Source organism: Molossus molossus, unplaced genomic scaffold (assembly GCF_014108415.1).
Source record: "Molossus molossus isolate mMolMol1 unplaced genomic scaffold, mMolMol1.p scaffold_m16_p_3, whole genome shotgun sequence".
Taxonomy (NCBI): Eukaryota; Metazoa; Chordata; class Mammalia; order Chiroptera; family Molossidae; genus Molossus; species Molossus molossus.
In genome coordinates, this window is record NW_023425366.1 from 55,291,483 (window position 1) to 55,309,467 (window position 17,985).

At 39.6% G+C, this 17,985-nt stretch overlaps 1 protein-coding gene across 4 annotated transcripts in view; it reads left to right on the forward strand.

Annotated features, from left to right (window-relative positions):
• RASGRF2 (Ras protein specific guanine nucleotide releasing factor 2) overlaps positions 1-17,985 on the forward strand; it is a 188,318-nt gene that overhangs the window by 125,162 nt on the left and 45,171 nt on the right. The window lies entirely within an intron of this gene.

The following is a 17,985-nucleotide window of genomic DNA, read 5'->3' on the forward strand; positions in this document are numbered from 1 at the left end:
CAACAATTAAGTTATTAACTTCCATAAGTCATACTATGTCCAGTGCACTATTCAAAGCTTGCATATGCTGATGCGTGAACTCATTATAATTATTACTCACTTTCCAGTAGAGGAGATTGAGATACAGAGGTAACTAAGTAAATCACCTAAGGTCACATAGGTAGTAAGTGGCAGATTTGAATCGTCATCTGGCAAATGAAGAGAGGACCCACAGGATCTATTTCCAGTCCCAACCTGTGCCTTACTTACAGAGGGCAGAGCTGGCGTTTCGTTCATTGAGTTTCTGCAGAGCCACCATTTGTCTGGAGACAAGCATTAACATTTCTGTTGAGTGGTCTGTGGTTTTAAAAATATGCCCACAAATTCTTTCATACTCTTTCCTTCAAGAGGTGGAGCTTAATTTCCCTTCCTTTTTATGTGGGTATGACCTAGTCACTTGCTTCTAACAAATAAAATTAAGCAGGAGTGATCATGTGTGACTTTGGAGACGAGGTCATCAAAAGGCAAGTAGCCTCTGTCTTGGTCAGTTTCTCACTTGGTTCACTTATTCTGGGGGAAACAAGCTTCCATGTCATGAGGAGAGGCCCGTGAGGCCAGCCAGAAGCTAGGAAGCAAGATTCTTACTAACAGCCTTGTGAGTTAGAAATGGAGTCTCCCGCCACAGTCCAACCTTCAGATGACGCAGCTCTGGTGGAGATCTGGACTGCAACCTCATGACAAACCCTGGGCCAGAGCCACCCAACTAAGCCACTTCCAAAATCTTGTTCTGAAGAAACTGGGAGAATAAATGTTTGCTGGTTTAAGTCTCTAAGTTTTAGGGTAATTTGTTATGCAGCAAAAGATAACTGCTACAGATGGTTTCATAGTAGCCAGAAAACCTTGGCCAAATATTCATAATCAAATTGAGTTTCAGGAACATATTTTCATTTTGGAAAAAGGAGCATGTCTGGGCTGTTTCCTGTGAGACAGAGAACCCCGGGCTTATTACCTACCAAATATCTGAAGTCATGTGACTATATCTAAAATCGGCATGTAGTTTAAAACTACCTTATATTTCAAGACTTATGAACAGTCTTCTCCTCTCCCTTTACCTATAGTGCTCTGAATTGAATAGAATGATTTTTCTGCTATTTGAAAGCTGAGAGCAGTTTGGTTTTAACACAACTGTTGCTTAGCAATAAGAAGGAACTTAATGGCTTCACTCTCTTCTGCAAACTGAGAGGAGCCTCCCTGTGTAGCTATTGTCTGTCTGTAATGCTGAATTCAAAAGTGTAATGATCATTTTAGGATAAAATTGAAGCTGGCCTGTGTGACACATTATCCTTACTCTAGCATCTCAGCTACCCAGGAGGTTGCACTGTCCCAGTTTAAGGCCCCTTTGCAGAAAGCTGGTCTCTTCAAATGGAGCATTTAGAAGTCAAGGACGGAGCTCTAAGATGCTAATAAATTCCTTATTGGCAGGTGGTTTTTATTCCTCATATATGGACTTTGTGATTCTGGGATGGAAAACTTGGTTCTTAAAATATGGGAAGGGATTATAGAGGAGGAGGTATTCCAAAGAGATTTAGGGGGGGTGAGGGTGCAAAGTCCAGCTGTACTAACCTCAATACCCAACTCTTTTGGAAAGGCTGCTTAGAATTCTTAAACTCAAGGTCTAAATTTGATTGTTCATCAGAGAGGTTATTTTAGAGATTCAGAAATCTCTGCCTGAATTAAAAGTATTATTCTTTCCCACTCTTCAGATGAAATGATACATGAGTTTATTTGATTTTGTTTAATTAGTTATATAAGTGCACCCAGTGCCATACCAGATGCTGGAGAAAAATGAAAATGAAATAGAACTCTCTAAGAACTGACAATCTGATTGAGGAGATTAGATGAGCAGGCGTAAAGCAAACCTCAAATGATCAAGACGTGAACTCCCGGATACTGATAATAACAAGTAGCATAATTATCGGCCATGTGGTTAAACCTGGGACTTAAAAACTAAGGGAAAATGTCACATTAGAAAAATAACAAAGCTTTCAGTGCATGACCCTGAAAGAAGAGGTTAATTTAGTTTCAAAGTGTTTCATATGCTCCCCCAATTAGTCCGCTTTCTGGAGGAGCAGGGCTTTCTTTCTTTCCTTTAACTTAGCGGCACTTCTTTCCCTCCGGATCTGCAAGCTATTCTTTGCGGGTGCACACTTTACAGTGTGAGTAATAGTCTTAGGAATTTAGCTGGTTTTAGACTTAGTAGAGGTGGCATCTGTCATGCTGGATTAAATGAATATTTCCAAGATTTCTGCACGTGCATCATAATGAGAAGTGATTAAACATTTATACTGAAGCAAATTATATGTCGGTGACTTCAAAAATAAGGAGCCAAAAACCCACAGAAAACCCAAAATAGGCTAGTTGAAATATAATAAAATAATAGTACTATGGTGTGTTTGATTTTGTTTCTGTTTTTAAATAAATGTGGCAAATAGTCATGGAGGGCCAAGCAGCTCCTTCTCCAGATGTGGTTGGATCACTAGCTGGAAAGACTCTGAGGCTAGATATTGAATTGTGTGCAGCATCCAAGTGGCAGCAGCTCAGATATTACCTGCCTATGGTCTTCTTCCTCTTCACAGACTTTTCTCTGTGCTTGCTCTAATTTTCCAGATTCTATACAGGGTTCACAATTAATTCTAAAGAGTAGAGCACCTTGGTCAGGATAAACCTTCTCCTGGCAAATAATGTTACAGAGTCAGTTCCCTTGATTCCTGTAGATTGTGCAAATGACAAGGCACATCCCCTTAGAAGCGGGCACCCAAATGCCAACAGTCTTAGCAAAGGCTGGAGTTGCCTGCCTCCGTCTTACTGACCTCCCTCACTGCAGTGTTAAAGATTTGAAGTGGGGTTCTCATTTCTTTTGTTCTATTTTAGCATTATGAATTTGTAAAAATCTAATCTTATGCCTTATGTTTTTATACGGCCTTATGATTTTAAAGCCCCTTAATGAGTAATGGCATGCGTATCCATCACAACAAGCTTGGGAAGTGGGAAGGCAGATATCTTCATCCTCTTTTAATATATAAAGAAACAGGCTTGGTAAAATGACTTACTCATGAGAAGTTATAAGTTGCAAGAATAGGGTCTGGGCCTCAGTTTCTGGACAGCCAGTCCAGTGCTTGTTTTGTTAAACCAGGTTACTTTTGTAACTTGGTATTTCAGAGCCATCTGCCTCTGATGTCTCAAGGGACAATTAATTGGTATGCAATTAATTGGTCTCCAGTGCTTTTAATTATTGACCATCTTCAAATGTGAATCTCAACTGCCTTCGCTCTCGGATCCAGTCATTTCCTGTGAGTAAGGCAGTTCCGAACTGCCTTTTGTTCCTGGTGTCTTTGTGTGTGTCATAGCTCCTTTTACGTCCCAGCGGCTCAGGGACGAGCACCAGAGCACTCCTCAAGAGGGTACTTGGCTCCTGATGGACACCCAGAAAGACGTCTTGGGGGATTTGAACATTTTCCCTTGTTCTACTAAACATTTCTTCAGATAAACATCATGCCAAGTAGAAGAAACTCCTGTGTTCACCAACCCTGCTCTTACTGATCTGCTTTTCCATTTAGAAACCCACTCCATGCATTTCTTTGAAATGCATTCTGCCATTCAGCTACCTTGGACAGTGACTTAAAGATAGAAGCCTCTTATTTTCAGAGATTGCCCTGCTGTTTTTACATTTCTAAACAGCTTTATTAAGATATATTTCATACAACTCACCAATTTAAACATACAAGTTGACAGCTTTTAGTGTTGCCCTCTCATCTTTAGTGGGCTTCCAATCTTAATTCCGAGAGCACTCAGGCGGTCTACTGTGGAAAACAATTCATTTGGCATCTATGACAGACTCAGTGTCTGGTCTTGCTCAGGTTATATTTAGGACATGGGTGGAGAGTACAGTTAAGAGGCTCCCTTGTCATCTCTGGAGCTAACAGCTCTGAGGATTTGAGTTTCTCTGTTCATTACATTGAAAGTGGGAAGAAAGGCTGTGAACCCCTTCCTGGGGACAGTGCTTGCGGGAGAAGTGGCCTCTGATTGCTAGTTCCGGTGATGTGGCAGCTGGCAAAGGGCCAAGGGGGCCTTAGAGAAGATAGGGTATTGGGAGTCTCCAATGAGTCAGGATTGAAAAGCGGTCAAGAAAGTGGATTTTGGTGTCAAACCTGCATCTGAATTTTCTGCCACTTGTCTAAGGTATATGATCTAGGCTGGCCCCTCTGAGTCTCATTTTTCTTATCTTTATAGTGAGGGTAATGATTGTACCTACTTCATAGAGTTGTAATGAGGATTAAATGTGATGATCCTTGTGCAGTTCTTAGTTCTGCATTTGAAGCCAATTAAGTGCACCATGAATATTTCCTGCTGTTATTATTGACTGTTTCCTCCATATGATTTATAAGCTTCTTGAGAATAGGGACTGTTGTGTTTACCATTAGATCTCCAACCTCTATCACCGTGACAAACCAGAATGTTGAATCGAAATAAATGCATTCCCCTGTCGCCTACTTATTCTGTCTCTTCCTGCCTCACTTACATGCACACATACACATGCACACATGCATGCATACCCCCCCCCCCCCCACTGACTGTTACATGGGCAAGAAGTAGTAAATAACTGCAAAAGAGTATTAATTGTGTGCTGTCTCATGGTCTTTTAATGAAAAGAGTATAGTTTTGAGGTACTATCAAGAGACCTAGAAATAACGTTGTTAAATGAATCCATGCTAAATAGTGGAATTCATTACACTGGACTCCTGTGTATAATGACGGGCATTTTGAAAGAGAAAAGGCTAGAGGCTTGCCAGTATGTTTTTAAAGTAGTAACGGTGCCCTGGCCGGTTTGGCTCAGCGGTTAGAACATCGGCCTGCGGTCCAGAGATACCCAGGTTCGGTTCCCGCTAAGGGCACATACCTTGGTTGCAGTTTGTCCCCAGCCCTGGTTGGGTCATGCAGGTGGCAACCACTCGATATGTCCCTTTCACATTGATGTTTCTCTCCCTCTCTCTCTCCCTCCCACTCTATCTGAACAAAAAATGGAAAAATGTCCTCGGGTGAGGATAAGAAAAAAAAAAAAAGTAATGGTAGGAGAGGCTCAGGACTTGCCCTGGACTCAGAAGGGGAAGTGGCTGAGAAATGTTGGTGTAGACATTTTTGATGGACTATGTATGGGACATGGTAGGAAAGAAAGAAGTGCTGCAGATCATTAAATTTTGAGTGAGTCCAGGGCCTGAAAGACTAAGTCAACAGTATGATGATCTCAGTTCACAATTAGCCAAGTGTTCAGTGTCAGCAAGGAATCTAAGTGGGGAAAACAAAAGAGAGGAGACTTCATAGACTGCCAGGACGGGCTAGTCCAACCCCTCTCAGCCCTGGAGCTGCGTCCCCTGATCTCGCTGATCTGTGCCTCAGGTCCCTTTGGAAAGGGCTGCAGGAAGATCCCTGGCTGCACTGCGAATCAGAAGACATGCCTGCGCTCCATATGGACCCAGTCTGAGGGAGACTGAGTTTTCAGTCCATAGGGAATGGGTGTCTTAATAAAAATTGTTTACCACCTTGCATCCTGAAAGCATCACACATCCCAGTGAACTAATCTTGTGCAAATTGTTGCCATTATGAAAGACAAGGTCATCGGACATGATTTTTGCTTTCACCCACTGGTTGGTTGTACTTTTCAGTGGTCGAGGGATCAGTGCTCTGATTGCCTATTGTGTACAGCCTCAAGCTCCAGGTTAAGTCACTCACTAGCTCTTTGGGACATCAGTTTCTTCATAACCAAAAAATAATCAAGTCTAATTTCCTAGTGATTTTGAGAATTAACTTTCCAGCACAGCGATAATCAGAAGGAAAAGTGCTCCATGAGGACAAATTTTTATGAGTTTGACGATGGCAAATGGATTAAGCTCCATTTCCTGGTACCCAGGACTTACTTATTGCTGCTCTCTGCCCAATGACACGTTCCTACTGTCTGGTTGACTTGTGCCAGAAGAGGTGGTACTGTTGAATATAGAGAAGTCTGAGAATAGAAAGGCAAGAAGTCTGGGATCAAGGAGAACATCTCCAATATGACTGAATATCTCCCAGTAATTTTCACTTACTGTGGTCAGTTCTGGTATTTTCTTACGCAGGGGTTCCCTGAGGCTCCCCTGACACTGCCCTAGCAAATATCATGGGCCCAGCTGCTGGGACTGATGCTCCCGTGGATGATTGTCATAGGGCCATATTCAGGGTCGGACTCAGTCATACTGGTACAGTGAAAATGTACATGTTCCAGTATAGTTTCCAATATGGTTCAATTCAGTTTATAATTTTTAGTCCTGATTAATTTTTATGCATAGTGATTACAATACTTTATTCATTTATGTTGCAGTACTGGACACACCGGTTTTTTCCATAGTCAGAAGGATCTTGAGAAGTAATGCTAAATCTATGGAACAAAGAGGTATTTTGTTCAAATTCAAATAAAGATTATGGGTACTAAACTAAGCCTTTGGACAATTATTGCTAATACTTTGAAGGTGTCACAAAAAACCTCATTACTCTTTTTTGTCAATGTATAAAATGGTTTAACATCTCTAAAAAGAGAAATGGATTTTGAAATTTGTTATCCTTTTCCCTTTCAAATATAGGCAGGGTTTTGTTTTTTTTGTTTTGTTTTTTTTGGTGATATACGACTCCCCACTACAAAGCTAATAGGTTCAGAAATGGGTGACATTAGATGAAGATTTTATGATGTATTATTAGCCCAAATTTATGTGCTTAAAAATAATATGGAAATGGTGGATTGAAGAGCTTGGCAAATTTTTTTTCCTAAAAAGCAATGAAAAAGTTGGGCAAAATTCTCAAAACCAACCATTTATGAACTCCTGATATCAATCACAGGCATACAACAAATTGGCAGGCTTTTGCCTTAGAGAAACGACTGAACTACAGGTAGGAACAGTGAGGGGAGTCTGTAGCATTTTAGCCTGCGGATGCTCTCATGCCCCACTCCCAGCTCCCTCGGGGCAAGCTGTGGAAACCAGCAGCTTTGTCAGAGGCTGATGACTTGATCTGGAGCAGCGCAGAATGGGGGAAAACCCCTTGATGTTGGGTCTTATCAGAAATACTAGTGATCTCAATCTCGGGGCAAGCAGGGAACATCAACATTGTAGCTAGCCTAAAGTTATGATCCCGGCCGGGGCACAGAAGTAAAAACACCACCAAAGGAATTAGAAGTAAAATATTACTTCTAAAATATTTATAATTCTAAAAATTATAACATATTTATCCAACATAAAAGAAGGCAGTAAAGGATGAACGAGGGAACAAAATCATTAGACATTGTGGTAGGTAGAAAAATGCCCCTCCCTCCAAATATGACCATATCTTAATTACTATAATCAGTATGTTACCTTACATGGCACAGGAAATTAGGTCACAGTTGAAACTGAGGTTGCTAATCAGCTAACCTTCAGAGAGGAAGATTACCTGGATTATCCACGTAGGCCCAATATAATCATAAAAGTCTCTAAAAGTGGAAGAGAATGAAGAAGAGTTACTGTCAGAGTGATGCAATGTACGAAAGCCTCAACTGATCATACCTGGCTTTGACAACACAAGAGGGCCATGAGCCAAGGAATGCAGGTAGCTTCTAGAACAAAGAAAGGCAAGAAAATGGTTTCTTGTTTGGAATCTCCAGAAAGGAACACAGCTTCTCCAATGCTTTGCTTTTCTCCCAGTGAAACTTGCATCAGACTTTGACCTCTGGAACTGTAGGATAATAAATTTATGTTGTTGTAAGCCTCTAAGTTCGTGGTAGTTTTTTACAACAGCAAGAGGAAACTAATACAGAATACATAAAAAATGGACAACAAAATGGCATAACCATATCAAATGCCATTAAATATGAATGAATGAATGAAACATGCAAATTAAAAGGCAAATATTGTCAAACCATATGAAAAAGCAAGATCTAGCCATGTGCTTTGTGTGAGACACATCACAGATTAAAAGACACACATAAGTTGAAAGTGGAAAAATAGAAAAAGATATTCCAGTCAAGTGGTAATTATAAGAGACTGGAGTGCCGCCACTAATATCGGGCAAAATAAAATGAAAGACAAAAAAAAGTGTTACTAAAGTCAAAGAGGGATGTTTTATAATAAAAACATAGTCAATCCTTTAGGAATACATAATAATTATACATGTACATGTCCCTAACAACCAAGCCCCAAATACATGAGAGGAGAAATAGACAATTCAACTATAATAATTGTTAACTTCAATACCCCACTCTAAATAACATACAATAACTATACATAAAATCAAAAGGCTATAAAAGACTTTAACAACACTATCAACCACTAGACCTAATAGATATTTATAGAAGACTATACCTAATGAAAGTGTAACATGCATTCTTTAAGCAGATATGAAAATATCTCTAGGATAGAGCATACATTAAGCTATAAAACAAGTCTCAATAGATTTTTGAAAGACTGAAATTACAAAAGGTATGTTTTGAGAACACAATGATATTAATTTAGAAATCAACAACAGAAATAAGTTTGGAAAGTGTCAAATATTTGGAAATTAAACAATACATTGCTATATAACTCTCAGGTCAAAGAAGAAATCATGAGAGAAATTAGAAAATATTTTGAAATGAATGAAAACAAAACACAACATATCAAAATTTATAATATGTAGAAAAACAATCTTTAAAGGGAAATTTATAGCTCTCAATACCTATATTAGAAAATAAAAATAATCTCAAATTAATAATATAAGTTTACACCTTAGCAAATTCTTAAAAGAAAAGCAGACCAAACCAAAGGATGCAGAAAAAAGGAGAGCTTAGAGCACAAATGAAAACAAAACCAAAAGAGAGAAAAAAATTCATTAAGGCAGAAGTTATTTTTTTGAAAAGAGAGAAAAAAAAAAGGACAAACCTTAGCTAGAGTGATCAATAAAAGGAAGTAATACGTAAATGGCTAGTGGAGATGAAACCAGGGACACTGTAGCCAACAAATGAGATGAAATAGTCTTGTAAGATACAAATAATCAAACTGACTAAAAGCACAGAAAATCTTACCAATATAAAAATTGAATGAGCAATTTAAAATGTTCCTCAAAAGAAAATTTTAGACCTATATGGGTTCACAGGTGATTTCTACCAAACAGTTAAAGAATAATGTTAATCTTTCACAAAATCATCCAGAAAATGGAGGGAACACTTCTCAACTCATTTTATAAGACCAGTATTAATACTGAAACCAGACAAAGACATAAGCAGAAAACTACAGAGCAATAGCCCTCATGAGTACAAATGCATAAATTCTCAATAAAATATTAGCAAATTTATGAAAGAGCTTCAACACCATGCACAACTGTACTTTATTCCAGGAATGCAAGATTTATATTAATATATATATATATAAATATAATAAAGGATAAAAATCATATGATTATTTCAATAGAAACAGAAAAAAATCTATAAAATCCAACCAAGAAAGTAGGGATAGAAGGGGAATTTCTTAGTCTGACAAAAGGCATTTACAAAAAATGTATAGCTGACATACTTAATGGTGAAAGACTGAATGCTTCCTAATATCAAGAACACTATCAGAGATATCGGGCCACTTCTAGATACTAGAGTATCTTTTCAGTGTAATTAAAGAAAAAAAGATAATATAAAGTTATCTTGATTAGAAGAAAGGAAAAAATAAAATGGTCATTATTCAGAGATGATATAATTCTGATATAAGTAATACACACACGCACACACTACTAGAACTACTAAACAAGTTCAGCAAGGTTGCAGGATGTGAGATCAATATATAAAAATCAGTTATATTTTATATACTAACAATAAACAATCCAAAAATGAAATTAAAAAAATAATTCTATTCAAAAAAACATAAAAAAATCAAATACTTAGAAATACATCTTTAAAAAAAGAAGTGAAAGGCTTGCTTGTATACTATAGAGAACACTGTTGAGAGAAATTAATAGAGAGATATACAGTCGGCCCTTGTTTATCGCGGTTAATCTGTTCCAGACTCTACTGCGATAAATTAGTTTCCGCGAAGTAGAATTCTTTCTTTATACAGTCGTCCCTCACCACTTCGCACTTTGACTTTCGCGGCTGCACCCTATAGTGGTTTTTTCAACGACTGTACCAAGTTCATTGATTGGAAGATTCAATATTTGTTAAGATAACAATTTTTTAAAAACTGGTTTATAGATTCAACACAATTTCTATCAAAATACCAATAGGTGTGTTTGCAAGCTGATCCTAAAAACATGCATAGCTTTTAACGTTTATATTAGAAACCGCAGCAAGGTTTTCATTTTTGTTTTGTTTTTTGTTTGTTTGTTTGTTTGTTTGTTTAGAGTGCTAACATTTCTTCGGAAATGGAAAGGACTCAGAATAGCCAAGACAATTTTAGAAAATAAGAACTAAGTTGGAGGATTTCTACTTCCTGATTTCAAAACTGTATAGAAGTTTAACAAGATAGTATGGTTCTGGCATAAAGATATTCACATATCAATGCAATAGAAATAAGAATCTAGAAATAAATTCTTACATTTGTGGCTCGTTAATTTTCTATAAAAGTACCAAAGAAATTCAATGGGGAAAAGAACAGTCTTTTCAACAAATGGTGCTGGAGCAATTGGCTGGCTACAAGCAAAAATATTAACTTAATCCTAAATGTAAGGGCTAAAATTATGAACTTCAATAAGAAACATAGGAGAAAGTCTTAGTGCATTGGGTGAGGCAAATAATTTTTAGGAACAACATCAAAAGCAAGAGCCATAAATGAAACACATGGATAGATTGGACTTCATCAAAATTGAAAATGTTTGTGCTGCAAGAAAGAGAAAAAGACAACCCAAGAGAAATGGGAGGACATATTTACAAATCATTTATTTGACAAAAGACTTCAATCCAGATCATATAAAGAACTCTTACAGTTCAATAATAAGAAGTGAAGCTAGGTAGAAAATTTGAATAAACAAATGACTAAAAAAAACATGAAAAGATGAGTCATTAAGGGAAATACAAATTAAAACCACAATGATGTAATACTTCATTCCCATTCAAATAGTTAAATTTAAATTGACAGAAAACAACAAGTGGCATTGAGAATGTGGTGAAACAAAACCCCTCATACATCGCTGCTGGAAATGTAAAACAGAACAGCTACTTTGGAAAACAGTTAGCCAGTTTCATAAAATGTTCAACATAAGCTTCTCATAGGATCCAGCAACTCCACTCCTGGGTACTAGGAATGTGAGCAAGAGAAATGAAGCCGTATGTTCACACAGACTCGTACATGAATTTTTATGGCTGCATTATTCATAATAGCCCAGATTAGAAACAGTCCAAATGTCCATCAACAAGTGAATGAATAAACAAATGTGATACACTAAAATATTATTCTGCAATAAAAAGGAATGAATGACTGATAATGCTACAACATGAATGAACTTCAAAAATATTGTGCTAAGGGAGGGTCAGCGATGTTTTTTTAAGAAGCTGAGATAGTGAACATTTCAGGCTTGTAGACCAATGGTGTCTGTGGCAACTTTCCAGCTCTGCCCTCATAGTGCTAAGGCAGCAAAAGACAATATGTAAATGACGGGGTGTGATTATATTCCAATAAAACTTTATTGACAAAACCAGGCAGCAGGTAATTTGAGGACTCCTGTGCAGAGTGGAAAAAGCTAGATATAAAAAACCCAGCACAGTATAATTCCATTTTTATGTGATGTCTAGAAAAAGTATTTCTATAAAGGCAGCAAACAGATCCATGATTGTCTGGCTTGGGGGTTGGGAACAGGGTTTGAGTACAAACTGGCGCTAGGGATATTTTGGGGGTGAGGGAAATATTCTGTAATTGAACTGTGGTTATTGTTGTACAGCCCTATAAATTCACTAAGTATTAGCAAATTGTACACTTAAAATGGGTGAATTTCATGGTACGTAAGTTGTATCTTAATAACCTGTTAAAATTATATTCGTTTATTTTATTTTTCTATTGTTTTGCTGGCTTAACTATTATATCCTCATATTATTACTTTTGTCTTCAGTGAAAAACATTTTATTAATAACTCTAACATTCAAGCTAAGAGCAGTGCTTAGAGAGGTTGTAAGTGCCTTGTAACTTTGAACTCTTCCTTCTGTAGCGAAAGTGGGTGTGAGTTAGGTGCGTTCTTTTGAACCCTTTCCCAGGAATCTTATCGTAAGAAAAACGCTGGTTAGGACTCTGAAGGCAGCTTTCCAGCATCATCAAGGCCACAGTGTCTGGAACCAAATGTCGGGACTGTGGTTTTGAAGGTGGATAATAATGGAGCTTTTAATTGTATGTGTCTTCTTCCTGCCTTCTTTAAAAGTTCTTACAGTCTCTAACCCAGACTAGAGTTGGTTAATTCACCTGCGGCTGAAGGACTTGGCCATGCCTTCGAAGGCTGTGCTAAGAAGAGAGCACGGAGTGTGCCAGTTGTCCGCGCTGCATCACTGCCTAACTGCACACTGCATCTTACCAAGGGAGTAAGTTAGTAAAGTGTAGAACCATTTCTGGTGCTTAGGCAAACACTCACAGGACTAAAAATTACCTTGCTGGTGACAGAAGTAATCATACATGACGGCTGGTGCGGTGGTCTGCTGGTCTGGTTTTCGTTCCCTCATCAGGGAGCATTTCCTACACGTGGTCATGAAAGAAAACAGTCTTGTCTCTGGGACGATGTTGGGGAATAAGGTCCAATGAATGACTTCACTGTGTTATTAGGATGCTATTAAATTCTTGTCCTTAGACCTGAGTCTTAAGAGAGCTGGGTCTTAGAATCTTCAGGAGAAGAGGCAAAAATGTATCCCCTCAGGAAGATGTATTGTTTACCAGTCACAGGCTTTTATAATATTGGCTGAGCTCACTGAGTATCATACGACTGGAGAGGACCTCTTAGACAAAGTAGAAATATTGTTTTGTCCCTAGTGTAGCCCCTTCATCTTGTAGATAAAGATTCCTATATATGAATTATGTGTACATGATTTGATGCTTTAAATCCTTGTAATGAATATATTACTATGAACATTATTGACACCAATGGACTCATTGCCCATATGTTAGTCTTATATGGATTATCACCTTGTATTTAATTCATGTTGTTAGTCAGCCTTTGACTCTATAGAAAGATCTTTTGCAGTGGTTTGGTTTTCATTTAAATGAGAGCTCAGGTTCGTTCTCTCTCTCTCTCTCCCTCTTTCTTTCTTTCTTTCTTCGTGGGGGCAGGGGTGAAAAGCAGTGTGATCAGTATGAGTATTTATGTAGAAATCACACAGGTTTGTTAGATGGCCGGCTTCAGCACAGCAAAACCGAGGAGGCTCTAGGTGCTGTGTCTGAGTGTGGGATGTGCTGTTTTAACTGAATGCCAAGACTCGCTCAGGCACTGCCTCCCTCTCTGGGCTCTGACATCGGACGGGAAACCAGGTAGCTCCTGGTTTCTAATTGCAGATACTGAGCATCATGGGCTAATTCCTGGACATTTGGTATCAGGCACTTGCCATATGCTATCTATAAAAGCTTGGTTGTGGGGAACACATTAGCTGTTTTCTGGGGGGAAGAGATGTATTGCAGGGACTTAGGTACATAGGCTTGAGACTGGGCTTCCAGGAATCACTTCTGACCCACCAGGGGGCTGCTGCCTCTGCTGTCCTGGATGGGGAGCAAGTAGGAGTTGGCTGTGGAAAACGCTGTCCTAAGTGACAGATCACTGCTGCTGTCTCTGTGGGCTGGACCCCTGCCAGCAGAAATGGCTCCTGCAGTGGAAAATGGCCTCCGTCTCGCTTCCACCTTCCAGGCCCCGAGCAGAAGCTCTATGGGCATTCGGAACCTGAGGTGCAGGAGAATCTGAGAAATGCTTTTTAGCTTTTGAACCCTCCAGCTCAGAGTACATGAAGGAACCCCTTTCCATCTCAGTCTTTTGCATGTAGTCAGTTATGCTTATAAAAGAGAATGTGCATTTTTAACCATCTCAATATAATACAGATATGACGATATTGGAAGAATGTGCAGAAATGAAGTAGTCAAATAGGTAAATAAGGTGCTGTCATGGAATTAAATGTATCTCTGCTCACCCTCAAACTAACTAATTTAAAATATCTTTAGGCAAAGCAAATTTTGTACCATTTGTGGTCCAGCTGCAAGACAAACATACAATTAAAGGGCTCTTGTGGGATCCTGGTTTCTGTGCCTATGAGTGTACATCAAGTCCCATGCTTGCATTAATTGGTGCTTTTTTTTTTCTTCTGGCTGGGAAAGTACAGATGTGATGTGTGGCTCAGCATGAAATGCTGTGTAATCAGAGAGCTAAGCTGATTCGCACTTATTCTCTGTGTGAATTAAAATCTCTGCCCTTGAACAAAGTTTGATGAAAAAAAAGGTTAGGAATCAATATGGTTCATGAGTTCATATTTACATTATGAATTCACTAGGAGGTATTTGCTCATTCTAGAAGTCTTATAAAATGGGGGAATTAGAACCTATGGCTGCTGTGGTCGCATCTATAGTTGATGTGAACGGTCCCTGGTGACATGGTGTAGGGCACAAGCTTTATTACTTCATGAGGTTATCGTGAGGGTTAAACAAGCCAGTAAGTGTGACATGTTAGAACGGTGCCTGCATATAATAAACACAGTATCAATGATGGATGTTATATCATTATTATTTTCTCTAAAATGGGGATAGCTCTAACTTAAAGGACTGTTGTAAAGGTTAAACGAGATTACTCCCTGTTACAAGGAAGCACTGAGTGAATATTGGCTATAAATAATAACAGTTATAATGTTCTACCTCTTAGCACGATGCTCGCACTGTAGCATATTTCCTAGGCCTTGTGGGCCTCCTAGTCTGGAGAGTGAGACGGAGCTGCTGGCTGCAGAGGCGAGAGGCACACGGGGCTCTCTTCATTCTCCGACACAGAGCATCTTCTCAGCACCAGGCACATTCGCTCCCCAGCCTCAGTGTGCTTGACAGTCCTCAGTGGAAACTCAAGTCCAAGAAGTTAGTTTACTTTTGGAAAATTATTTTTCTAACCAGTATGACTTCACACCACACTTATTCACTGTGTGAATTAAGGTCTCTGCCCTTAAAATTGGGCAAAGTTTGATGGGAAAAAAAAAAAAAAAACAGGTTAGGTATCAATATGTTTCATGAATTCATATTTACATTAACCAAATACTTTGGCCTGGTTTGGCAGAAAATATTTTTATACGAGTATCTGGTAGACTGTTGGATCATTTCTAGACTGTTGAATCATTTGTTGGGAAATAAAATAGAAAATACTTTCAGAATTTGTGGTTTTGAAAAAGGGCTTTCTCTACCCTGATGAATAGGGACAGTAACGCAGGCTGAGGGGATGGGGTTCTTGGGAGCTTCTGGTACATTCTGGCAGTTGCCTACCCATTAGTGAGTGCTGGCTTGATCCGCAAGTATGGACTCTGGAGGGAAGGAGGATGACAGTCCTAGATGGGAATGACCGTCCTATGTTAGACGACAGGAAGGTGTCTGGGTAGGACAAAGAGTAACTTTGAAGCTCTGAAGCACATTTTAAGAATTGTCAGTAAGCTATTTGAAAGCTTCAGCGTTGAGCATTGAGCAGTCGTCTTCCATTGAAATGACACCAATAGACTTTGTCTGACATACTCTGAGGAGACACATAAGACAGGTGGAGCCAAGCCCCAGCCAAGCAGAGAGTGCCCTGAGGACGGGCCCTGTGTTACCCTGAGGCTAAAGTTTCCACAAATGTGTACAAGCCTCTCTTCTCAGTCCTCAGCTACTAAACTGAGAGCCATGCCTCAAGTCTTGTGGTTTCAGACCCCGGGAGGTCGGATGGGAGGAGGAATGTGGTAAATTCCAAGGCAGGGAGGTTCAGGAACCCACTGACTCAGGAAATACCAAAGTCCTCCAATAAATGGAACCGGTCTGTGTGAGTATATTTATCAACAAACGGTTTAGTGAATATACATTCTTGGATTTTACTTTTATTTATTTATTTATTTATTTATTTGTGGTCAGATATTTTATTCATTTTTTGTCTACACCATTTTATTTTATTTTTTAAATCTTTATTGTTGAAAGTATTACAGTTTTCTCCCCTCCCCCCACCCATTGACCCCCTCCTTTCTACTCTTCCCCCACCCCCTGCTTTCCCCAAACAATTGTCTGTGTCCATTGGTTGTGCATATATGCATATAAATTCTTTGGCTTATCTCTTCCCAACACCCCAACCCCTTCCCTCTGAGGTTTGTCAATTGGGTCCCTACTTCCATGGCACTGGATTTGTTTTGATCGTCAGCTTATTTTGTTCATGATATTCCATAAATAAGTGAGATCATGTGGTAGTTGTCTTTCTCTGACTGGCTTATTTCACTTAGCAGAATATTCTCCAGGTCCCTCTATGCTGTCTCAAGGGGTAAGAGATCCTTCTTTTTTTATAGCTGCATAATATTTCATTGTGTATACATACCACAGCTTTTTTATCTATTTGTTTACTAATGGACACTTGGGCTGTTTCCAGATCTTAGCTATGGTAAATAGCACTGCTATGAACATAGGGGTGCATATCTTCTTTCTGACAATCTTGGATTTAAAAAAATAAAAACAACTGAACAAATTGACTGAGTCCCCTCTATGAGTAAGGTCCTTTGCAGGAAGGGAGATGTAAACTTAACCCAATGTTTCAGGCCTATAGTGATGGACCTCAAAGGAGGGCCCAGTTTATTCTGATACTGTATTTGAATTATAATAAAGTGAGAACTGCTTCCCTCATCCTTCATCCAATATGGATTGTCCATCTCCCAGAGAATTCCTTGGGGATATTTGTAAGAATTCCTAGTGCTGTTTTGCCTGTCCTCACTTGCCTGCTAGTGCCCCTCGAGGCCAGATGTCTTGTCCTAACTACATCAAATCCCACCTGCTGGTCCCAGATGTCTCTGCTGCCAATGCAGAAGTTTTGGCTGATCTGTAGAGATGCTTCTATGATGACTGCTCTCTTAACAGCCACCCCTGGAGCTGGCACAGATCTCTGCTAACTTGACTAGACCCCTGACACCCACTTTTCCTAAGCCCCAGTTTAGACTCCTCTTTGCTTCTGGTGACTTGACTCTTAAGAGCCCCCATCATCCTTTCCTACAGTCTGAGCTGATCTGTCTGTGCCACACAGGTTCACTTGATGCATCTTAGTGTCATTGAAATGTCAAGAAAAGACACTGAGTTGTGGTCTGTTTCCACTCTGGGGCCTTATGTAAATTCATGGGCGCAGTCAGAGGTATGGAACTGGTGTTGTTCAACTACCCCAAGAAGCACCCAGGACCACTGGGCGAGGTGACACTTCATTCCTCCTGCTGAGAGCTCTTGCCTGCTTACAAATTCTCCAAGGATTCCTACAGTATGATGGGCAAGAAAGACATAACCTCCACTGCCCCATGTGAGGGAGCAGCAGCACTGAGGACAGGCTGCTGTGGGCAGAGGGGAGGGATCCCCGGAGACCGAGGGCTAGAGGAAAGATGGGGCAGGTGACTGATGATGCCAGGGGAGCGGGGATATCAGACACATGGTGGGGCCTGAGTTTTGTCCAAGGAGACTTTAGAAGCATCTAGATAAGAACCTGTTGTTACCAAAGAGGAAACTGAAAACCTGACAGATGAAGGGAATTTTCCAAGGTCATTCAGTGAGATAAGCCCATTAAGCAGTCCCAAGTCCATTATTTCTTCTATCATGTCTTGCTGCTCTCTATAGGAGTCAAGGAAGGGAGGGAGGATGGAATTGCAGAGAGGTTTTGAAGGAAAGGGGAGTTAAGGTGTCTCTTGATCTCTCTCATGAGGTGACTGCAATCTTCAAGTGACAGGTGCTGAGGATGAAGGAATGGGATGATCCGTACGCCCTTAGTTTTGCCATATTGTGCTGTTATCAGCACCGT